Source organism: Haemaphysalis longicornis, unplaced genomic scaffold (assembly GCF_048455015.1).
Source record: "Haemaphysalis longicornis isolate Haplotype H1 unplaced genomic scaffold, Haemaphysalis longicornis Haplotype H1 scaffold_4, whole genome shotgun sequence".
In the NCBI taxonomy this organism is placed as follows: domain Eukaryota; kingdom Metazoa; phylum Arthropoda; class Arachnida; order Ixodida; family Ixodidae; genus Haemaphysalis; species Haemaphysalis longicornis.
In genome coordinates, this window is record NW_027526361.1 from 62,485,723 (window position 1) to 62,499,745 (window position 14,023).

Here is a 14,023-nt window from a genome sequence, read left to right on the forward strand (position 1 = left end):
CCTAAACTGCCTGACTGCATTTGTCTGCGTTTTAAGGAGTCCTTCCTCATAGAAAAAGCTTCCTGTAAACCGGTAATGGCTGTCATAAAGTCAGTAAGACAGATATGTTGTGATATTCACAAATCCTTGTTCAAATTACTTATGACGGCACCTGTACAACAAACATTCGATATATAGGGAAGGGATTTAATTAGGAGTGGTAATTTGCTCTAGTGGTTTGCTCAAGTCAATTTAAATTTACCGCGTTTCACTGCTCTAAGTCGGGGGCCCCAATGCCAGCGCTGCCGTGCGGCAGAGACGCGCGTGTATCGAGGCACCCAGAACCACGTTGCCCTACTCCACGAGCGTTCCAAGGGGAACGTGGAACCTATCCAGTGGAGCCTTTCGTTGCTGTTTCCGTTTGATTTTTTAAATGCCGCCAGGTAGCTCGGGCAATAGCAGGCGGCGGTTTTCTGCAGTTGACGTAGTAATTCATTTGCAAAAACCATGCGTCCGTGAGTTTTTCATAAAGGAACACTGCAAATATCACTCACGTATTGACTTTCTGCCTTATATTTGCGTAATGTTTTCTTCTTGTTCAACAATGTTGACGAGTATGGACATTAACATCGTACTTAGCCGTTTGGATTCGGCTGTGAGTATGTAAGACTATTGCGCAGATTCTGCTTTTTTAGATGCGACGGCATCTCATTCACTCGCCTTGTCCCTCCATACGGCGTTGTCGTTGTCCGTCCACACCCCTTACCCATTCTCCTCGCCGCGCGAGCTGCGCTCTCCGCCGCTCACCCCCTCTCCTCTCCGATAGCGAACATTTTCTCGCGAGGGGCATTGGATTGGATTCGATTGGATTGGCTTGGCTTGACTTGGATTGGATTAAAGTGGATTGTGTTGGATTGTGTTGCGTCACAGCCGCGCCACGTTGCGTCATAGCCGCGGCAGGGGGTTCACGGCACGTTTCACGCGATGGGAGAATCAACCTAACGGAAACAACAACGGAACCCCCTATGCGTCGCGTCTACACAGGGGTTCCCGCGAGGAGAGGTGGGAGTAATTTTTCACTTTGGCCGGGTGGCTGAAGCGAGTCACAGACAGACAGACATACAGACATAAAGACAGACCGAAATTTCTGCGTTTAAGTAGCCCAAGAAATACTATCGTTTTTAAAAGGGAGAGAACGACCTCAAGAGAAAAAAAAAAAAACACGAGTAACAAGAGAGAACATTGCCTCTTGGGTGCATGGCCTTGTTCTTTTTTTTTTTTTCCTCACAAGGTGGAGGCGGCTCCGCCACAAGTCTTTCAAACACGCCTGTGAACCCCGCCGGCGCGCAACCAAAGGGCGAGAATTACGCTTCTCGCAGTCAAATCGAAACCTCGCGGCGCAGCGAAGAGGCACGCGCGGCTCAGCTCGTACGACGCAGAGAGGGGGAGACTAAACGCGAGGCTCGAGAAGTTTATCCCCGCATAACTTATTTCCGCCACCACCGCCACCGGGCGCGGCGGTGGCCTCCTCAGAAACGGCCGCATCGCGCCAAGGAATCGGTTCGCGTAGCGCAAAAAAGAACAGAATGGAGCCAGGGACGGACGAGGGGGGGGGGGGGGGGTCGCAGGGCGGCGTTTTAACCAAACTCGCGCTGAGCGACTTATGTGATCGCGTGCGAGTTTCACGGCGCGCTTTTTCGCCCAGAAACATAAATATGCGGCGCGAGACACGGCTATATAGCCAGCGCCGCGTGGAGCCCTGCGGCGAGCGACTGCGAGCCGGCGTTGCCGCGGCATCGCCGCAGGCGGACCGCAACCAAGCACGCGGTCGACCTGTGGCTTGAGTGGAGTGTAGTGCTTCCCGGAAAGCCAGCCCCGCGAGCGAGCGGCTGAGGGTGCTGTCTCGCGGAAATTCCGCGTAGTGACTGCCGCATCGCGCGGGTTAAAGGCGACGAGAAACAACGCCTGGGAGGCAGTTCGCATGTATGGATAGATGAAGGAGTGAGGGGAAAGTGGACGCGAGAAGGCGGCGGAAGAAGAGCTACATTCTCGTGCGGTCTCCGTACGGGAAACATTGGCTTATTTACGGCAGTTTGCCCGGCGTCTGTTCTCGGGAATTCGCTACGCCTGGTAAGTCGCAGGCGGATGTGCGCTTGGGTGCGCGCAATGTCCGAGCCCGGGACTCGGAGCAACGAGGCGGCAGGTGCGAAGAAAACGTTTACGCTGGGCGGCGTGGGTGGCTTCGTAGTGCGTGGTGAATCGTTGGTCGGCGTATGTTATGCAACAGGACATACCTGACACTTCTTGGGCGTGAGGGGGGGGGGGGGGGGCGATGAGTGTCTCGATGCTTGGGTAGCCATCTTTTTTTTGCGTATCGCTAGGTTGTAGCTTTCTGCCCCATAGTTTAGGAATATGACAGCTTCAAACTATGCGTGCTATAGCTTACCAATTATACGGATCCGCTCGAGTTAGCGCGAAGAATTTGATGGGACGGCTTGGGAGGGGTAGAAGGAATACTTTTAGTGCGAAGCACTTAAGCGTCCGCTTCTGTGGTTTGGCGGGTGATTACCCGATCACTTCCTGAGACCCAGCAGTATATGCGCCGTGACCGAGAAAACTGCAGTTCGCGCTGCGCACAAATTCCGCATTAGGGAGTGCGGTAATCGCCAGCCATTTTTTATTACAAGCTTCTATTCTTGGGGGGAGGGGAGCTATCAATGATCCCACGTGGATCTCCGGCGCGCTCCAAGGGAAGTCCCCAGACCTTGCGCAGTGAGTGCCGGCTCGCGAGGCCCTTCTCCCTGGCCATAGCAGAACGTGAACGCGGTGGCAAGGCTTGGAGAGGAGCTCACTGGATATCCGTTTTGTTTTGGAGAAAGCTGAGAAACCTTGATGCGCAAATATAAGCTGTGCTATAAATGACCTTGCGTTTCCAAAATGCGCTTTCTGATTAATGTGAACGTTCTTTTGCTGGCGAAAATACAAAACAAAAGTTCTTTAGATGTAACGATAAGACTATAGGATATATGCGATCATTGAAGTACAGCACAACATCCCAAGGTTTAACTGTACAGTCCTCAAAAGTGTTAACAACAATAAAGAAGCGGGTGCTATCCCATGCACAGAGCGGCAGCTTACGATAGCCACCGGTGCATCTTCGCCGGCTGATAATCGACGCTGGCGAGGATGCCCTTTATCCTTCAGCTGCGGTGCATGCGCACCACCTTGCTGATAAACCGCGCAGTATCGTGAACAGCCGCTCTGTGCATAGGCTGACACCCACTTCCTTGTTGTGGTTAACACTTTTGAGGACTGTACGTCTTGAGGTAAGACCTTTTTTATGCCAGATTTGCCTTGAAGGTGAGGTAAGAAAGGGGCGCAAAAAAGAATACAGTCGACTCTCGATGATTCGAAGTCTCCTAATCCTTTCAGCCTGATTTTTTTTTATTTCAAGCAAAACAATGTTTTGTGTGTGTTTTCTTGCATTTTAGGTCCACATAGGCCCACAAACAAATATACAGCTGGTAGAGCAATTATTAACTGATTTATTAATGAGACAATTAGGACATGCGGGAAATAAAAATCTTACGTTGAGCAGCCACATCTTCTTTTGCATTCTTTTATAAACTTTATGACCACATGGGCCTATAAACAAAAAATAAGCTTCCTAGTGAACGTTTTTATAGGTTTACAAGCTTGGGAACAAAGCTAGGGCCTCCGTTTTTTTTTTTTTTTTTAGCCGCGATGTTGTAATTTCGTCTTCACCGGAGCTGCTTCTTGTGAAGCGTCCGGCTGCGCTAAAACGCAACAACGGTGACGCCCATCGCAATAGGCATCCTCGAAAAATAATTCCGCAGAAAACTAGAAGTTTTCGTTCTGTTCTCTATGCGCTAGAGGAACTTTCCTCTGATGGCGTCAGTTGCCATCGCCTGGACCGAAATGGTTAATTAAAATTCTCGGTTAATTAGAATCGATGTTCTGGCACGGGCAATTTTACGTGCAATTCAATAGAAGAAATCGCTCGATAATTCGAAGCTAAAACCCAGTATATCGGTTAAGTAGGAGTTATTTCGAAAAAAAGCATCAAGTTGACCGTCATATCTCGATAAAATTTTTAAGCGTCAAAACATTGCCGTTCTCTGCGCTATGTCAGCGCTATCGCAACTGATACAGCGAACAGTCGTAAAGCGACAGGTCAGCCGATACTAGCGCCAGCGTACGCCTCTCTCTGTTTTTAGGCTGTCAACCTTCTTTGTTTCGCACAGCTCCATATGAGCAGTATGCATGGTGGCCACTTCAAGATTCGCATTCAGCGATGTCTGAACTATCAGGGCAAACTGTGTGGTACGCTCGAACTGCCGAAGAAAGTCGATATTTTGAAAAAAAATCAACAAGGGAGGAAAAAGTGTTACGTACTAACGGCAATGCTGTTATTGCGCTTTCTGTTTAATTGGAAGTTCATTTAGTTCGAAGAATTTTGCAGCCCTGTGGACATCGTATCAACAGGAGTCGAGTATATATACACTTTCAATAGAATCGGGTGAATTTGTTTGTGTGCGCTCGGTCTGGCTAAGTCAACTCTTTGTAAGTTCACCGTGATAGGACAGTTAAAATTTATCCGAATCAAGCGGGAAATCAAATGAATCAAAGTCAAAACACACAGCTTGAAGCCGCGAAGAAGCCTTTAAATTTGATTGCTTTGAGTGACACCATTGCGTGAACCTAGGTAGAATTGACAAAAGTCCACTGTATGAGCACCTGATTTTTGTAGAAAGAAAGTGCAGAGCTCACGAGCAGATATAACCCTTAAAAATCCCCCCTTCCCCCTCTTTTGTTCATTTGCGGCATTTTTGCGCCCGTCATTTCTGTTCTTATTATGCTCCGAGAACGCACTGGTTTGGCTTCCAGTGGCATCACCTTACGGCCGAATTGCCTACTTGAGGAGGGTTGTTCAAGAAATTTTTGTTTTGTTTTTGTTCCGATTTTTTTAAGCCCGTATTAATGCGGGACTTAGTTGCGAATGCTTGTATCTCCAAAGTATTTCACTCCGACGCAGTGAGTTAAGATTTCGTCAGCCCCAAGATGTCGTCGAAGTTACCTAATATGTCCTTAGAATACACGTAGGCGCGTAGTACAGTAAGACCAAACCCAATGGCCAAGCCCAGACCGCACAGCCGTAACCTCAGCACGTGCGAAGAACTAGTAGATGCGTTTAATTGTCGGAATTCCTTACGGCAACCACGTTCCTTCATCGCCACGTTGCGCCCGTTCTATCAACACAGCGTAAATCACCGTCACGCTGGGTGTGCAGACGCCGCTGGCTAGCTCGGAAAGGGTTGGGGGTGCGTGGTCTTCTTGCTTCAACACCCTTACAAGCGTTAGAGGCGAAGGACTCCACAGTTGGCGGCGCGTGTATACAAAATAAAACGGGATAGGATAAGGATGAAAGCGCGTGAAACTTTATCCCCGTTTCGTTGGAGTGTCGTCCGATCGCGCGCAGCGCTCTCGAGCACGAGCCGACCGCCAAATCTCTCAACTCAGTCTGGGGGCCATCTGGCCGCGGCTCTCAAAGATGGCCCACGCATGCATCGACGTCTCACCGGAACAAGAATGCACGTTCGTTGTTGCTAGCGTATATAACGCGAGCGCCGCTGCACGTCATACACGGAGTAAATATTTCCACAACGCGCATGGGGTGAAATTGGCCGTTTCCTGTTTGTATCAGAGTGGAGGCAGTTTTATGCCCCCATGTCGTGAACTTTAATCTCCCCCTTCGTTACTTGTCCGTCCTGAGCCGTTTATATTCCTTCAGTGGCCTATGCATCTCCAGTCGCGGCAGATTCTGTCTATTGTTTCAAAGCTTTCTTTGTGGAGACTTCAACGATTTTTCCCTTCTTCGTCGGTTATGCCACTTCGTTCACGTACCGAGCTACCACAGTGACGAATGATCAAATATTAGGACCACTTAACGAACAGTTATACTAACTTAATATTCAGTGTAAGGTATAAGTGCTGTAGTCAGTCTGAATAAAGTAGCCCCACTGTTTTTCAGAAACCATTTATAAAGGCTAATGTGTAGTTTAGTATTACTGACCTCTATGTAGTACGTCGCCCAGCCATAGTTTTAGAACGCCCGGCTGACCTTAACTTAACATGGTTACATGATCTGACGTCATCTCTGACGTACGCTCCGTCATCCGTTCTGGCTTCTGAACTCGCAACTGATGGGCAATTGCATGACACCTATACGTGGCCGTGATTGCTTCACTTTCTTCTTGGGGCAACAATGATGTACCCTGAAAACTTTCTCGCGTTGCGCAGAATAGTCACTTGTTAAATTAACAAAACGCAGTCAGAGGAAGTTCGAACGCCACAACACCTAGAGAACACCCAAGCGATGTTAAAGATATATATCATGTACATTCATTTGTGATGAGCCTGCACGCACGCACGCACGCACGCACGAGCGCGCGAAAGGGATTAACGGAGAAAGTCGATCAAAGGGAGAGCCGGCGGTAGTGCGCGGTATCAGGGGTCACGATGACGGTGCCCAAAACCTAGTCCCAGGCCTTTGCACTTCGGAAACGAACGATAAATCACTCCTCAGTGTTCCTTCCTGCCTCGCATCAAAAGGAGAGAGGTCGCCTCGTGGAGTCGCCGACGGCAGCCTCTACGCCCACGAGTTATCCGGCAACAGCGGCAATTCTTCTTTTTTCCCCGTTCCTTTCCCCGCTAAATGGCCGCCTTGGTCGGATAATCCCTCTTGTCTCTCCAGCCCGCCGGACGAGGCGTAATGCGTGCATAAAAGCCTCTTCTTCTACGACGCTGCCGACGCCGAATACGCCGTGTGTAGGAGCCGCCAGTGTTTGCGTCTGTCTGTACGCGAGAGAGCGTCGGCCGAGGATTATTGCCGCGGCCGACGCATCCGAGAGGCGTGCGGTCCCCGTTTTTAGACAAAGGTGGAACCAGCCGTTGCGACACCACCCATAGGCAACGATGCTTGGGGGACCTTTCACGCTGGCCCTCTCTTCATCGTCAACCCGTATTCCGGAGGATATCCTCTGCGCTGACGTTTCTTGAGCTCGGCCAGTAGGTATGGTAAGATCAAGCGTTGAAAACGTTCATTACAAACTCGGTTCTCAGACTTGAGGCCTTATGCTGTGCTGAGTGAAAAAGGTCGCCGCGTCGCTTGTCTCGCCTCCACGTGTGTGTCTTTTGTGCCTCGATCGCCGCCACTCAGCGATCCCTTCCTTGCCTGGTGTCTGCACTGCGCCGCGGAGACATAATCTCCGAACCGACTGTCTTGATCACGGCTTGCGCTGAAGCGCCAAGAAACAGCATACTTCTCTGCTTACGCAGGTCGTCCGTGCCCCCACTTTTCAGGGCGCGTGCTATTTTATAAAGCGCCAGAAAAAAATAGAATTCTGCCGCGGCCTGTGTCGCCTCTAGCCGGTCGCATCGGCGTGGACTAAATGCAGCCAAGTTGTACGGACTGCCATTAGACACGGCATAAGTTTGAACCCAAGAGAATAGTGCAATTGAGTTCGTGTCATTTTATACGCAGACGTCGCAGGTCATTGAAATGCTTGGCCGTCTGGAGAATCGGCACTCCAGACGGCGTGCGCCTGCTTTGTTTGATGTTGGATTTCATCGGTGGCTGATCAGCTTCTACAACAATCGCTCTGCAAAGTAAGGGTTGTCCCATGATCCAGAGAAAGTCTGCAATATTGAAAAGATAGAAGCAATGGGAACATTGGAGTCAAATGCTTGTGGAGGTGTCGTTTTTGCCATGAGTACCAGCATCTGTTTATGCGATTGTTATGTACAGAAGGCTGAAAGCGAATGCAAGCGGAAGCCAAAAGACCACTCGCTGCAGTCGCACATATGCGGATACCATGCGCGCCGATCGGATGGGAAGCGAAGGCAGAAAAACGCGCAACAGTCGAAGAGCGATAACTTCGGTGTTTTAAGAGCGAAGCTGTTTATCAAAGTTGTAATTTTTCGTGCCCGCAGTTAAAAAATACCAAGAAATTGCCGAGCCACGCGCGCGTAAGCGTGGGCGTCGCGGTGACCGCCCGGCAGTTAACAAAACCAAGCAAATGCCTAGCGCTCGTGTTGTTGTTGTTGTTTTTGTTCCTGTGTGCGTCCCTCGCGACGCACGCCCAGCGTCCCCGGCGCGCGTTTGTCAAGCCAAGCATACCCACTTAGGGAGATTGGCAAAGACTGGCCAAAAGGAAAAAAAAAACTCCAGCGTTCGCTATTATCGCGGCAGCACTTGCTCGGAACGAGAAAGACTCCAGCGTTCGCCGTATTCGTGTCAATATTTGCTCATAACGAGTAAGACAGGTCATAGCGTGCGCCCTTGCAAGGTGATGTGCAATGATTGTCACTTCCAAAAAAAATAAAAATAAACGAAGCTCACACTTATAGCAACAATGATGGAGTAAAGGTCGTTGCGGCAGTGAAGAAGAAGGAAATCGGCTGCAATCGCGGACTTAAACCTTCGTGATGGTCGTGAAGGTTTGCTACAGCTCGGCTACCTCCAAGTCTTGCGCGTTAGTGTGAGCTTTCTTTCTTAGTATTCGCATCAGACCCGCATTGAGACGGTTCGAACCGCTTTGAACCTCTCGTACGGAGCAGTGTTCATGGCCCCGTGGAAGCAACGTCCGATGTAGTTGCCGTACCTCGCCTTTTCGAATTACGTGGAGTCGTACGTTGCTACGACCGTCGATCGAACGTTTAACTGCGCTAAGTCACGTGCCGCGGCAGCACCAACAATGCAGACGCTACGTTGGCCTGTCCGTTGACGCCACGCCAATGGAATGCGCTGTCCCGTGTATCGTGATACCCGCAAGGCTGTTGCGTAGGGACCTGTAACGAAGCCGATACTGCGCGTGCTGTGGCTCCTCTGCGGCGCTCGGTCTCCAGAATCGCTTCTGCGGGGACCACTGCGTGCTGTAACAGTTGTTGTCTGCATAGAAGTCCCGCCTATCCAGCTATTCGAAGTAAAGGGCTCGAAATCGCTGATAAGACGACGATAAGTGTGCCTTCTGACCGTCATCATTAAGCTGATACTGGTGGGTGATGCTGATAAGGTAAACGTAAGCGATAGCGACCCTCCTGGTCCCCGTGATGTTTTCCTAAAAACCGTTGGCTACGGCCTCTATCAGATAGCAAGTGTTCAGCGGAGCTGGAAGACCGATATGCATCGCGCAAACCATTTGGGGGTGGAGATTGCAGATGTTTTCGCTGGGTAGTACCGCGTCACTGCGGGCGGGAACATGTGAAGCTGCCGCCAGTGACCAGGTGTATCTGAAGCTTTCACAATAGTTGCAAGTTACCTGCACAGGATATTGTTGGAAGATGATTCCTATTTTCCTGATTCTCTTTTGTCTAGGCTCTTGTTCTTGCCCTCCCTTCTCTTTATAGGTGTAAACATAGCTGGGGTATTTGTAAAAGAGTTTGACTGGTGCTACTTCGATCCTACCCTTAATTCTGTTCTTTTTGTTCGTCGGGAGGGCATAGAAAAGCATCTGCTTTCCGCAGTAGAAAACATCATTTCCTTCCCAACCTAACACGGATTTGTATCCAAATAAAAGGCATGAAAATTTTTGCGTCTCTTCACCGCTTCCATTCCCTTATCCTTGTTACCTCCGTCTTTCCATCTATCCTTTTCTTCGCCAATTCATTTTACCTATTTCTTTTTTGTCTGGATCTTTTCCTTTTTCTATGTCTCTACTTCTGTCTTGCGGGAAAGCATATATAACAGTATAGTCCCGTCCTACACGACAGCTTTCTGTAAAGGGTGTTTCGCTGCAGTTTTGCTCGTGATGCGGAAAAGCGAACCTTAGGTACAAAATGAGCATTATTGAGTTTAGAGGATGGCGTCGAAAAGACGTCTTAAGAGACTATCGTGTCGTGTTGCTTATAAGTTTGTAATATCCGCAATCTTTTGCCGTCCAGTGCGATCTAGTGTTCTAAAAAAACTGAAGAAGCTTGGAGGGGTCACGTATGTTTATCTAACGGACTTCATAGGGAGGATCGTGTGGTTGTTTTAGGGACGAAACCCCTTAGGGACTGGGGCTGTTGGCGCTTCCTGTCGCCGTCGTCGTCGTAATCATCGTCTCATGTATACACGGTACTAAAACACCTGGAAACTCGTTTACCCCTCGCGCTAGAACGTAACGCGTACTAAAAAACACCGGGACACTCGTTTACGCCTCGCGCTAGAGCGCCTCTTAACGCGTACTAGAAATACACGGGCACACTAGTTTACGCCTCGCGCTAGAGAGCTTCGTGCTCCAAAGACAAGAGCATTTTGCAGCAAAGCTGTATACCTGTACCTCCCAACGGTTTCATCTCCGTTGGCAAAAACGCCAAGGAGCCAAAAAAATACACTCATACAGTGCATGCTTCGCTCCTCCTCAGGTTTCACGTTAGTGGAGGTGGCCGGGGATTTTTTGTGTATTAACATGCCCGTACAGTCTTCAGGAAAGCTATGCGAGTTTTTTGTTCTTTCGGGGCTTTATCACAGTGCTTCGTTGGATGCTGTAGTTTTTACTGACTCATAACATAAATGCGGAGAACTTTGATTTATTTCTCAGATTTTTATGCTTATTTGTGGTTACATGAATATTGTTAATGGTTGAGAAACACTTCCTAAGCTCATCCTGCATTCAAGGTGGGAAAAGTTGAAGATTTCACTTAGGTTCGGTTAAATATTCGAGCCGTAACGAACTTGACACCAGGGTTACTGGACTGCCGTTTAACGCTTTGATATGTCTTTTTTTAGCTTTGAAGTTACGTCAGCATTGTCACAAACTACGTGGCCAGCTTTAAAAGCTGCCTGACCGTTGTTTTTTCTGTCCTCATTCCGTTCAGAGTCATTCGATTTCGTCTTTGGCGACACTGCAGTATTTGAACGTCTCTATCAGATAGGAACGTTTTCTGAACTTAGTGCGTCGGTCATACATCTGTGTACACTATTTAATTACAATCGAACACTGTTCATTTGTACACTGTTGAACACTGTTGAACACTTCAAATCCTTCAATGAGCAGCATGTGATCTATACCAAGTATTCTCTTCTTTGTTGCAATGAACTTCCTTCTATATTTACTATATTTCCTCTGTTTTTACCACGTTGAAGGCTTTAATGTCGCTTACAGCGCCGAAGCCACTTAGAATTGGCTTTGACGCTGTCCTCAACTAATGCGATTTCTCGAGTGCAATACTCAAGACTTTTGTGTCGGTTGAAGAGACCCCTATTTTATTGTTTATTTATTAATATTTGATCTTTGAATTTGTACTGCTCATTGTAAAACATTCGCGTTATCTTTTCAAATGTCTCTCCTATTTTCCCATCCCCATCAATTGTTGAAGGAACTAAGTTCTCGAACACCAGCCTATGATTGTGTACCTTTCTTTTTAGTGGTGGAAAATGTGGTTGCTTGCAATTTTTTATTGCTTTGGTTCTCTCTCTCCTCACACCTAATTTTAATGGCTTCCTCGCGCTTCTGCAGTCGCTCATCAAGCTCGAGTCGAATTTTTACGCGTTGAAGCTACACACCTGGGCCATGAGGTTCGCAGAAGTGGACGTCATCGGAACGGTTTAGGCCATCGGAAGTACTTGGATATATATATATATATATATAAATATATATATATATATATATATATATATATATATATATATATATATATATATATATATATATATATATTTATATATATATATATATATATATATATATATATATATATATATATATTTGGTACACAAAAACCTCTTTCTTACTGCTCACTCGTTTTGACGTTCTCATCTCTTGCTAGATAAAAGTAAAGCATTAAATTTGTACGAAATGACGTTGATAAAACAGATCGCAATAAAAGGACTTCGCTGGAACGCCGTCCAGGCATAGTACTCAAGAACCCGCTTCTTCAGATATTTTCGGCACCCTTTGGGAGGAGACCAGTTGGTGTCACAGTTATAGAAGCATGTCTATTATATGGAACGCACTATAGGACTATAGTACGCCCGGGTGCCGCTACTCCAAATGAGCGGACACAGTGGTTTCTTGCAGAATGTTTTGGGAATGCTCACGCCTGCATTTTTGCGCACCAAGCGCCCGTGCATTGCTCATTGATTGTAGGGTTTAACGTGCCGACGCAACGCAGGCGATGAAGCGCGCCGTAGTGGAGGGCTCCGGATGAATTTCGACCACCTGGGCGCCTTTAACGTGCGCGGAAATCTCGTACACACGGGCATTTTTTGCTTTTCGCCTCCAGCAGAAAAGTGGCCGCCGTGGCCGGGAGTCGAACCCGCGTCCTCGTGCTCAGCAGCACAACGCCTTAGCCACTGAGCCACCGCGGCGGGTGCTTCTGCATTGCTGATCAAGCGTCTGCGGCGACATGACCATCAACGGGGGCCGCTCATAACAGGCGCACTTATCCTCGGCTTCAAGCGCGAAGAAACACGATAAACCACCGCTGCAACTCCGTACACCGGATGAAATACGAGTCACCTTCGCCCCCAACTGCTTTCTTTCTTTCTTTTTTTTTTTTTTGCGCCAACTAAAATCCATCCGTGAGGAGGCGGAGGTGTGGGGGCGTTTAGAAACAGTGTTTAGTTTCTATAAAGCCCCGCAACAGGAACGATATCACACTTCACACCACCAGTTCGCCGAAACCGTTATTTCTTCTCCCCTCACCCGCCCTGCTCATCTCGCCATGTGTCCTGCCTCTAGTCTCTGGAAGAAACGTGCCCGCACATTCTTTACAAGAGCGCGCTGTTAACAACGGTGGCTGCTGGATGCCGCGGGGGCGTCCGTCGCGCCACGCCTGAAAAGGGGCCCATGAAAAACGGCGGGCCGCCCAGATGTAGAAATACCAAAAGCATAAGTCTCGGAAAAATGCGTAACAGTAGAAACCGACGACATAAATTGGGGCAGCGGCTAAAGCGCTTATACACCACGTCGCACCCGTCCCTTCTCACTTTAGAGCCCAGCAGATCTTTCTTTCTCTCCTTATGCGAAGGAAATAAACGGAGAGCAACATTAAGATAAAGTGTAATAGCTGCAAATTATTGTCGAGAATACCGGAGGAACGCAGTGAGTGCGGGAAGTGATGACTGACGTATGCATGTCGATCTATGACCCGAAACACGTCTCTCGTAGGTGCGTGTGTGTACGTCCATAGTTGATGAAAACAGAAAGAACTTAGCAGTCGTGCGATTTTAGGGAAAAAGTCTTAGATATCTATGTTTCATGGAACGTATGTGAGGCGTAGAAAATCGTTGTGACGCACACCGAATTGGTATTGGGTAAGCAAGTCCGACCAATCAGCGCCCACTCTAAATCCTGCGCGCATACTCTCGTGCTGCACGCCTACGCAGTAGACCGCGGTGGTGCATTGGACAACACTTTATACGTAGGAATGCATGCCGCTTTCGCCCGATATTCCGTGGTTGGCGCTTCAAAACCGTCCGTCATCCTTTTTTTTTTCTCGAGAAAAGCGTTCTTCTCTTCGCTGCCTTTCTTTGCCCCCCTACTTTGAGTGCTGCTGCCTCAGTCGCCCCAGAGTGCGACCGCCGGCTCTCTCTCTCTCCCGCGGCTGGCGAGGGCGATCCCGGTAAATCATGCGCGCAACACACGCTCGCCTGCCTCTCCTCTGGCCAGGTTGCACCGCCAGGAATTACGGCCTGCCGCGGCCGAAGTGTCTCGACGGCACCGCTCTTTGATCTGGCCGCCCCCTTCGATACAACCGCCGCACTACCGGACTGACGACCCCTTACGTACTGGCGTATCGTTGTTTTCGCCGTACTCACGATGGGCCACACGCATAGTTTGGGACAAGCCACGACTGCACTCAGTCTCGTGCATATCCTAGCCCACATGTCGTTCTGGAACAGTGACTGTACCTTTAAATTTGCGTCCAGCGGAGTGTCGCAAAAGTCGTCTGCTCGTTTCGTTTCCGTGAAGGCGTGTTGAGTGTGTTTGAGAACGGCCTGGACGGAAGACAGGCTGTTAAGATTGAGTACCTCTAT

At 48.8% G+C, this 14,023-nt stretch overlaps 1 protein-coding gene across 1 annotated transcript in view; it reads left to right on the forward strand.

The window, feature by feature from the left end:
• Positions 1 to 14,023, forward strand: part of LOC144178834 (uncharacterized) — a 172,692-nt gene that overhangs the window by 144,078 nt on the left and 14,591 nt on the right. The window lies entirely within an intron of this gene.